The sequence below is a fragment of the Phyllobates terribilis genome, unplaced genomic scaffold (assembly GCF_046119375.1).
Source record: "Phyllobates terribilis strain yellow unplaced genomic scaffold, ASM4611937v1 Scaffold_3977__1_contigs__length_67028, whole genome shotgun sequence".
NCBI classification, from domain to species: domain Eukaryota; kingdom Metazoa; phylum Chordata; class Amphibia; order Anura; family Dendrobatidae; genus Phyllobates; species Phyllobates terribilis.
This window is the reverse complement of record NW_027366729.1, coordinates 14,175-24,146: the sequence shown is the minus strand read 5'-3', so window position 1 is coordinate 24,146 and position 9,972 is coordinate 14,175. Positions and strand designations below refer to the sequence as shown.

At 40.9% G+C, this 9,972-nt stretch overlaps 1 pseudogene; it reads left to right on the top strand.

Annotated features, from left to right (window-relative positions):
* The first annotated feature begins 271 nt into the window (after nt 1-271).
* LOC141248741 (uncharacterized) lies at nt 272-9,224 on the top strand (annotated as a pseudogene).
* The last annotated feature ends 748 nt before the right edge of the window (nt 9,225-9,972 follow it).

The window sequence follows — 9,972 nt, the reverse complement described above, 5'->3', positions numbered from 1 at the left end:
CGCTGTCTCTAACCTCACGCAACAAAACTTGAAAAATTCGAGAGAAAACATTAGCACCATGCACTTGAGAAGTGGACGAAAACTCGAAGAGAAGGTAGAAGCGGAGATGCTGCGAAAGGAGTCTGAACAGATGTCATGACCGAGACAAGGGCATCACGATCGCGATTTGGTCTCAGAGGAAATGTCACAATAAAGACAGGCTGATCACGACTGAGATGACTGTAATTTGGTTTCCGAAAAAATCAACGAAACGGATCACGACCGTGACACAATGTCACGATCGCGATTAAGCCCAAGTTTGGCAGACCACGACCACGACCAATTGTCACGACCTCCTTCTGCATTCGACGAGCCTGAGTCTTCAACGTCACGATCGAAACTCAGTGATCACGATCGTGACTCTTTTCCAGTATGTGCCGACGATGACTATGAGGATATGGGTGACTTCAAGCTACGACAAGAAAACTATGTGAGGCCCAAATTTCCTCCCTTATACTCCGAGAAACCACCTGCCCCATTCCCCGAAGCCTTGAAGGACACACGCAGACCTGCGAATGACAAGGAACTCTTCGAAACGTTCAGTAAGTGTGAGGTAAACATCCCTTTACTCAACCTCGTTAAAAGAATTCCTCGTTATGCTAAGTTCTTGAAGGAGCTCTGCACCATCAAGAGGAACCAGAAGCTGAAAGGAAAACAAAAGGTGCAAGTCAGTGAGAGAGTTTATGCGGCAATCGATCAGAAAATAGCAAAGAAATGCTCGGATCCAAGGATGGTTACTATTCCTAGTATCACCGGTGAGAAGAGGATTAATAAGGCCATGCTAGATCTAGGGGCTTCCATTAATGTCATGCCTTTTTCGTTATATAAGCTTCTAGGGTTAGGACCCCGGACTGAAACAGGGATTGTGATTTAGCTTGCTGACAGGTCAACGGTTTTCCCGAAAGGGATAGTCGAGGATGTGTTGGTAATGGTTGATAATTTGATATTTCCAGCTGACTTTTATGTGCTAGATATGGAGCATGACAAACAGGCTGCGCCTATCCTTCTGGGTAGGCCCTTCATGAAAACAGCAAATACTAAAATAGATCTTTCAAGTGGGTTCTTGACACTTGAATTTGACGGAGATATAGTTAGCTTTAACATATTTGATGCTATGAAACATCCTACGAATGATAATTCTGTTTTCTCTATTGATGTAATTGACCCTATTGTTCAAGAAATCTTTGATGTATGTGGGATTGATTCACTTAAATCTGTCATTAAAAATAGCATTGTAAGCTCTAAAGAGCATGATATGATACTATCCGTTGATGTGCATGACGTCCTAGCTGCTCGAGGTACCCTTTTGGCTGGTGGGTCCGCGTTACTTACATTTTCGAGCGAGAAACCGCTTCCTTCTATTGTGCAGGCACCCACCATTGAGCTACAAGATCTACCTTCTCACCTGAAGTATGCATTCCTCGGCCAAGAAAACACTTTTCCAGTAATCATCTCAAGTGCTCTCGGATAGGAGCAAGAAGAGAAGCTGGTGCAGGTTTTGAAAATCAACATCATAGAGTTAGGATGGTCCATTGCCGACATCAAGGGAATAAGCCCCTCCACCTGCGTCCATAGGATTCTACTTGATGAAGGAGCTAAACCAAGCCGACAACCTCAACGACAATTAAATCCTCCCATGATGGAGGTGGTAAAGAAAGACGTGCTGAAATTGTTGTCGGCTGACATAATCTATCCAATATCGGACAGCCGGTGGGTCAGCCCGGATCAGGTCGTTAAGAAGAAGGGAGGAATCACTGTAGTAGAGATTGAGGCTGGTGAAATGGTGCCGCAAAGAACAAAGAATGGATGGCGTGTCTGCATCGACTACCGCAAGCTAAACACGGTAACCCGTAAGGATTACTTCCCTCTCCCCTTTATTGACCAAATGCTACAACGTCTTGCAGGTCGCGCATATTATTGTTTTCTTGATGGATACTTGGACTACTTACAGGTGGCCATAGCGCCAGAAGATCAAGAGAAAACTACTTTCACATGTCCTTTGGCACCTTTGCATACCGTAAAATGTCGTTCAGACTATGCAACGCACCCAGTACATTCCAACGGTGTATAGTGAGCATCTTCTCTGAGTACATTGAGAATTTTATTGAGGTATTCATGGATGACTTTACAGTCCATGGCGATTCGTTCGATGCATGTTTGCATAATTTGACACTTGTGCTAAAAAGGTGTGTAGAAACCAATTTGGTTTTGAATTCTGAAAAGTTTCACTTTATGGTCAATCATGGCATTGTATTGGGTCATATTGTATCCTCTAAGGGGATTGAGTTCAATAAGGCAAAGATTGACGTAATTCAGTCTTTACCTTATCCTACTAATGTGCGCGAAGTTCGTTCTTTTCTAGGCCATGCAGGTTTCTATCGCAGGTTTATAAAAGACTTCTCCAAGATCGCGACACCACTATGTGAGCTGTTGAAGAAGGAGGTGGATTTTGTTTTCACCGACGAGTGTAAGCTTGCATTCAACACTTTAAAATCACACCTCACTGCTGCTCCTATCATCAAAGTGCCAGATTGGCCCCTACCATTCGAGATTATGTGCGATGCCAGTGACTATGTCGTAGAGCCGTTCTTGGCCAGAAGGTTGGGCGAGGAATGCATGTTATCTACTAAGCCTCAATGACCCTGAGCGGCGCCCAAAAGAACTACTCCACCACCAAAAAAGAGTTGCTAGTGGTACTCTACGCCCTGGACAAATTCAGACAATATTTACTTGGCGTTAAAGTGATCATCGACACCGATCACGCAGTTATCCGTTACCTCATGACAAAGAAGGAGTCCAAGCCTAGACTCATTAGGTGGGTTTTTATTGTTGAGCGAGTTCGATGTGGAGATTCGGGACAAAAAGGGATCTGAGAACTTCGTGGCGGACCATCTCAGCCGCATAATTCATGATGGTGGTGAGGAGGCAAGGCCGAGGCTGGGCGACTTTCAGGACGAGTCCTTGTGCCGAATTGAAATTCCATGTGCCCAGAAAACACAAGTGTCACAACCGAGATACCCCCTCACGACCGAGATGGAAGACCCTGACAGGAATCAGACAAAGTCGATGAAAACTGGACCAAAGTCACGGTCGCGACAGGTCTATCACGATCGCGACTTGGCCGCAGTTAAGTCCGATCCAGACTGTGACACATCATCACGACCGTGACGTGATTCCAGAACCACCTATATACACCTCCGAAGCTCAAGTGCTCGCTCTTCGCTCCTCAAGTCATGGTACGCACACATTGTGAACTACCTAGTTCGAGAGGAGTTCCCTCTTAAATACACAAAGCTCAGCGCGAAAAAATCAAGAGCGAGGCGAAATACTATGTGTGGGATGACCCTTATTTGTGGAAACATTGTGTGGATAAGGTAATCCGACGATGCCTCCCGGATAACGAGGTACAATCTGTCCTTTCTTTTTTCACTCTTACGCATGTGGGGGCATTTCGGGACCAATAAGACTGCTAGGAAGGTACTTGACACGGGTTTCTTTTAGCCACACATCTTTCGAGATGCATATGCTTTTTGTCAATCTTGTGATAGGTGCCAGAGGGTAGGGAAAATATCCCGAAGGAATGAAACGCCAAAGGCACCGTTGGTCTTTTGTGATATTTTCGATGATTGGGGGATAGACTTTATGGGACCTTTTCCTAACTCTTTCGGGAATCTATATATATTGCTTGCGGTGGACTATGTTTCCAAATGGGTGGAAGAAAAAGCCACCAGAACTGATGATTCAAAAGTAGTTGCAGGTTTCCTTAAGGAGAACATTTTTTCTAGATTTGGAATCCCCCGGGCTCTTATCAGTGATCAGGGTACCCACTTCTGCAATAAGACGGTTAGCGCCCTACTAAAGAAGTACGGAGTAACTCAGCGAATCTCTACAGCATACCACCCGTAGAGCAATGGTCAAGCCAAGGTTTCCAATCGGCAAATCAAAGGGGTGCTGGAAAAGACAGTTGCTCCGAACAGGAAGGATTGCAATCTCCGCCTCGATGACGCACTATGGGCCTACCGCACCGCTTACAAAACACCCATCGGGATGTCCCCATATCGTCCAGTGTTCGGAAAGGGATGTCATCTTCCAGTGGAGCTCGAGCATAAAGCATGGTGGGCGGTCCAGAAATGTAATATGGAGATAAATGAGGCCGGCGAGCATCGGAAACTGCAGCTGCATGAGCCGGAAGAGATACGCCGAGAAGCGTACGAGAACGTGACAATACAAAGAAAAGACTAAAGTGTGGCATGACAAGCAAATTCTGCGCAAGGATTTAAATGTGGGATACAAGGTCCTACTCTACAACTCGTGCCTTCAACTCTTCCCAGGGAAGCTGCGGTCTAGATGGAGCGGGCCCTACGTGATAGCCCGTGTATTTCCCCATGGGACGGTGGAGTTTTTGGACAAGGGAATCCATAACATTTTTAAAGTAAACAGTCAAAGGTTAAAACCTTATCATGAAAGCTTCTCCAATGAGGTAATTGAAGAGATGGCTCTTGAGGAGCCCGGGACGGTTAATTGAGGAGTTAGATTACGTCGTGCCGCAACGTTAACTAAGCCGCTGATCGAGAGGCAACCCGATGGAGTATCACTAACGTTTCTCCCATTATTCTGTTTTGTTTTTACTTTTCTTTTATATGTAAATCGCGGAACCAGCATCACGAGGTCATCGGAGGAGGAAAAAACGCCAATCCCATACCACAACTAATCGTGTCACGATCGCGACACTTTATCACGGTCGTGATGCGGTCGAAATTACCATCCCTTTGATCACCACGACCGAGAGAGCACCACAACATTCCACGGTTCTTCTTCTCCTTCCCTTTTTATGGTGTCCTCTTTTGCTGCATTGAGGAAAATGCGCGATTCAAGTGTGGGGAGAGGAGTCGACTAGTCGAGGTGTTTGCTATGCTGCTGTTTTTCGTGCTTTTGCTATTTCTGCTGTTTGCTTTATGTTTTTATGTTTTCGAGCCTCTGCTGATGTGTTTTGCTGTTTTCTATCGAGTATGTACCGGATATTTCCAGAACTTTGCTTTTAATTATTGTTATTTTAGAAAAAAATCAGAAAAACCCAGGAGAGTAAAAAGTGATTGGATCGAAAAAGGGGTCTCCAACAAAAAATAATGTAAAAAAATTAAAAATAAAATAAAAGAACAAAAGAACCAGGCAAGTAAAAATGGTTAAAAAGGAAAAGGTGGGTGCCTGAAAATAAAATAAGAAAGAAAAAGAAATAGTTCCTACCACTCTAGAATTTTTGTGAAAACCCGAAAGGGCGCCGGGATTACATTGTTTGTGAATATTTGTTTGATTGCATCATTTATTGGGGTCGAGACATAAGAAGGGAGTTGAAGGATTGTCTCGGGTTTTTAGGATTCACCAAGGAGGGATAAGAAGTTAGTATTTAGCCTTTTATTCCTTTGTTTTTGAGCTTATTGATATCCATACTTCGCATGTTCACCCTTAACTATTCATCTGATTTGTTACACACTATTGGCGGTTGTATTAGATTCTAGGATAAGATTTCTATTTCTTCGAGTTGGATGCATATTGTTGTGGTTGTGCTATGCAAATCTCTTGATTAGGATTGGTGGTTGTGATGTATGGTTTAATTACATTGATTAGTGGTTTAGGACATTGATTGAAGAGGAGGAGTAAGAAGTGTATAAGGGAGTGGGAGACTCGATTTTTGTCTTTATTATCATTATTTATGTACCCTTACCCTTAGAGGAGATTAGGATGTCCACTTATGCTTTATTGCACATCACTTGGTTTGATTTTATTATTCCATGGAGTGGTGACATATGAAGTGGAGACATAAGGAGGGATTTGGGTAGGTCATCTCGGAGAGATAAGAAGATATATCGGAGTTGGGATAGTGCTCGTTTTACACTAGGAGTTCGAAGTATATTCGCTAGCAGACTGTCTCTACACTTACTGCAGACCTTTGTGCTTATAAGAGGAGTGAGTTTTATTTTGCGTACTCGAGGACGAGCAAGGTTTAATTGTGGGGAAGTTTGATAGAAGCTTATTATAGTGTTAACTAGCGACTATTAGATTAGATTTAGTTGTGTTTAGGTGCTTAACGAGTGGTATTCCCAGAATTCGGTTTGAAGTTCATATGGATTAGCGGGATGCTCGTAAGCGGTTTTGAGTGGTTTTATCATAGAGATCCCGGTTGTGCTCACTTTTAGGGCATCCGGGATGGAGCTAGAGGAAGTATGCCACGCCTACACCCAAGGAGAAGCCGAGAGGCGAAGCCGAGCTGCCTCGACGCTTGTAGAAGACCGAAGATCATCTCAGGAGGAGAAGTCACGACCGAGATGGAGCATCACGACCGGGATTCAGCCTCCGTTGAAGTTGTCACGACCGAGACAGGCATGTCAGGATCACGACTTAGCCGCAGTTGACATGTCACGATCGCGACTATCTATCACGATCGCGACCATCCACGGACATGAGAACTGGAGCAAAGTCACGATCGCGACCCCTGTGTCACGATCGTGACGCGGGCATGGACGGCCCATTAATTGAAGATTTGATCCGAGATTTTATTAGTTATTTCCACATCTTTTTAGTTATTTGCATTTATTTTTATTCCCTTTAATTGGAGACTATATAAGTATTAGGAAATTAGGTTAGATTAGAAGAGACCTCATTATTCTTTTTCCACTTTCATTTAGTTAGAACTCAGCAGTGGCCAAGAAGAAAGCTTCCACCTTTATTCCACCTTCACCATCTTCCCTGGTTTGTTTTCCCATCATTCATCCATATTATTCTTTACTTTCGAATGGGTATGTCTGGCTAAGTTCTTTCTAGTTCACTCTTTAGGCTGAAGCCATTGTTCTAGGTTTGTTGTGAAATTCTAATGTTTATGTTCTAAAGTTAATTTCAGGATTGTTTTATGATCTCTTGTGCTTTATTGATTTCATTGATTGATCTTGATTTTATCTAGGTTGCAAACTAGGTTAATTATTATCCATCATATTGCTAGACTTGATAATTCGATTTGAAAAGTCTTGCCTTTAGGTAGCGAGTAGAATTTGCATAGACTATTTGCGAGTGCTTATTGTGTAGAGATTATAAACCTATGTCGAGTATCGGCGATTTGCCAATGGTATTGCATACGCCTACTTATCTTTGATCTTTATGTTGTTGTGCTTTTGAACCTTGGGATTTCCTTGGTTATTGCATACAATAAGGGTTTCTAGGACTATTTGGACTAGTTGCTATTTACGAACAAAGAGTAGGACAACCGAATTAACCAATTCAAAATATAAGTTAATAGAATTCGATGATCAACATTCCAATTGAATAATGCGTTGATGCTAGAAAGAGTGAGCTTTATAATCATAATTGTTTACAACCCAACCAACATTGCTTTTACATTTGCTCAATTGCTTATTTACTAAGATTACATAAAAAAAACCATAGTTACTACTTGGTAGGATCATAGGAAATAAACTATCGTTCTGGCTCTCTTGGGATTCAACCCCTGCTTACCGCTTTACTAGTGGATTCGTTAAGTTGGGTATCTTTGATAAGCACAACGACTTTTAGCCTCATCAGTCACCTTCCAACTGATCAGCTAACCCCTTGTATTCTTAAGTATAATTATCATCCATTAAAACCAACATTACATAAAACACCTACATTGTACAGTGTCCTGAAGTGTACAAAATAGGGAGAATCAACACAGAGGGATTGTTAAGTCTGAAGCTAAATGAGAAGATCAAACAGATACCAACATTGTTGAGTATCAATATCACAGCCAACCTGAAAAAGCAGTTACTGTCTGCACTAACCTGTATACTCTTGAAGCCAATCCATCTGTCCAAGTAGCTTAGATATGCTTATCTTCTTTCCATGCTTCTTATTCTAAAACACAACCATGATTATGATGTTTAGTTTCTAACCACCAGAAATAAATCAAATTATCCTTCAAGCTTCAATCTACTAGATACATATATGATTAGTTGTTTAACTGCAGATCCTATAACTAGAACACAATCACTGGAGTGGCAAAATTCAAGTATAACTATCTATTTTTCAGAAAAGCCAATTCAACAAAATCAAGCACATGAGGAGGAACGAGTTAGGCTAAAACGAATTCATAGTCCTGCATTTCAGGTATAACTATCTATTTTTCATATCCTAGAACTTGAACTCTGATTCTATTTGTATCTTTGTCGCTGAAAATTGGGGTTATCTTCCCCGTGAGCATAATAACAATTCAGAGCTTCAGCATTACCAACCTAAACGCATAGGTGAAATGAAGCAGTTCAACATAAATAGCTCCAAAATATAGAGAGACTTGGACGAAATGACAAAAATCTGAAAGAGATGAGTAGACTAGATCATATGATCATAAACCCAAAATCTCAAAACAAACCTTCAGCCGCTCGTGTGCTTCCCCAACATTTCTACCATCCCTCTTTTTACGCCAAATATGACCATCTTTACAAAAAAAGCGGAGAACCCTCCTATTAAAAAGAAACAAAGAGCCACCTGCCAAAAATGTCTATATTGTTATGAATAATGCAAAACTAGTGCATTTATTTGCCTTGCATGAATAAGATCAAACATACCATGTTCAAGGTTTGAAAAATAAGATGTATAATTAAGGTAAATAGTGTGTGAATTATTCACCTTCTTAACTCTTCTTCACTTTACATTTAAGAAGATTTAAATTAGTCAAGAATTAGGTGATCTCCTTAGCCTATAAATAGAGGCATTCTTCATTGTAAATTACACACATAAAATAAGAGCAAGAATACCTTTTCTAAGATCTTGATCTCTCTCTTTCTTCTCTTAATATTAAAGTTCTTTTTAAGTGGTTCTTTTATAATGATTAAGTCATCTTGTCTTAATCATCTCTCAATCAAGATTAAGGCACTTTGTCTTAGTCAAATCACAACAAGTTATCAGCACGAAGAGTCTCTAATCACCACTTATCAAGAATCATCAAGAAAATGGCAAAGATTGCTCAAAGAGAATTTGAAATTCTTGACTTGGCTGGACAAAGATACCTCGAGTGGAGGTATAATGTTGTATCACACCTTAAGGCACATGGCCTTGAAAAAAACATTGAGCTTAAGAAACAAACAAAGGCTCAAGAAAAGGCAAAAGCTATTGTAAATTACACACATAAAATAAGAGCAAGAATACCTTTTCTAAGATCTTGATCTCTCTCTTTCTTCTCTTAATATTAAAGTTCTTTTTAAGTGGTTCTTTTATAATGATTAAGTCATCTTGTCTTAATCATCTCTCAATCAAGATTAAGGCACTTTGTCTTAGTCAAATCACAACAAGTTATCAGCACGAAGAGTCTCTAATCACCACTTATCAAGAATCATCAAGAAAATGGCAAAGATTGCTCAAAGAGAATTTGAAATTCTTGACTTGGCTGGACAAAGATACCTCGAGTGGAGGTATAATGTTGTATCACACCTTAAGGCACATGGCCTTGAAAAAAACATTGAGCTTAAGAAACAAACAAAGGCTCAAGAAAAGGCAAAAGCTATTGTATTCTTGCGCCACCATATGCATGAGAGTCTTAAGACCGAATATCTGTTCATGTTAGATCCATTGGAATTATAGGAAAATTTAAATGAACGATATGGACACCAAAAGGATGTCTTACTCCCACAAGTAAGGCATCAATGGGATAATTTAAGGGTCCAAGATTTTAAATGCATAGGTGATTATACTAGTGCTATGTACAGGATCACCACTATGCTAAAACTATGTGGTGAAGAAAAATCGCAAGCACAGATATTGGAGAAGACATACTCCACCATACATATATCTAACATGCTGTTGCAACAACAGTATAGAAACCAGAATTTTGAGAAATACTCTGACTTGTTAAGAGTATTATTGGTGGCTGAAAAGAATAACGAGATACAAATGATAAATCATAATATGAGGCCT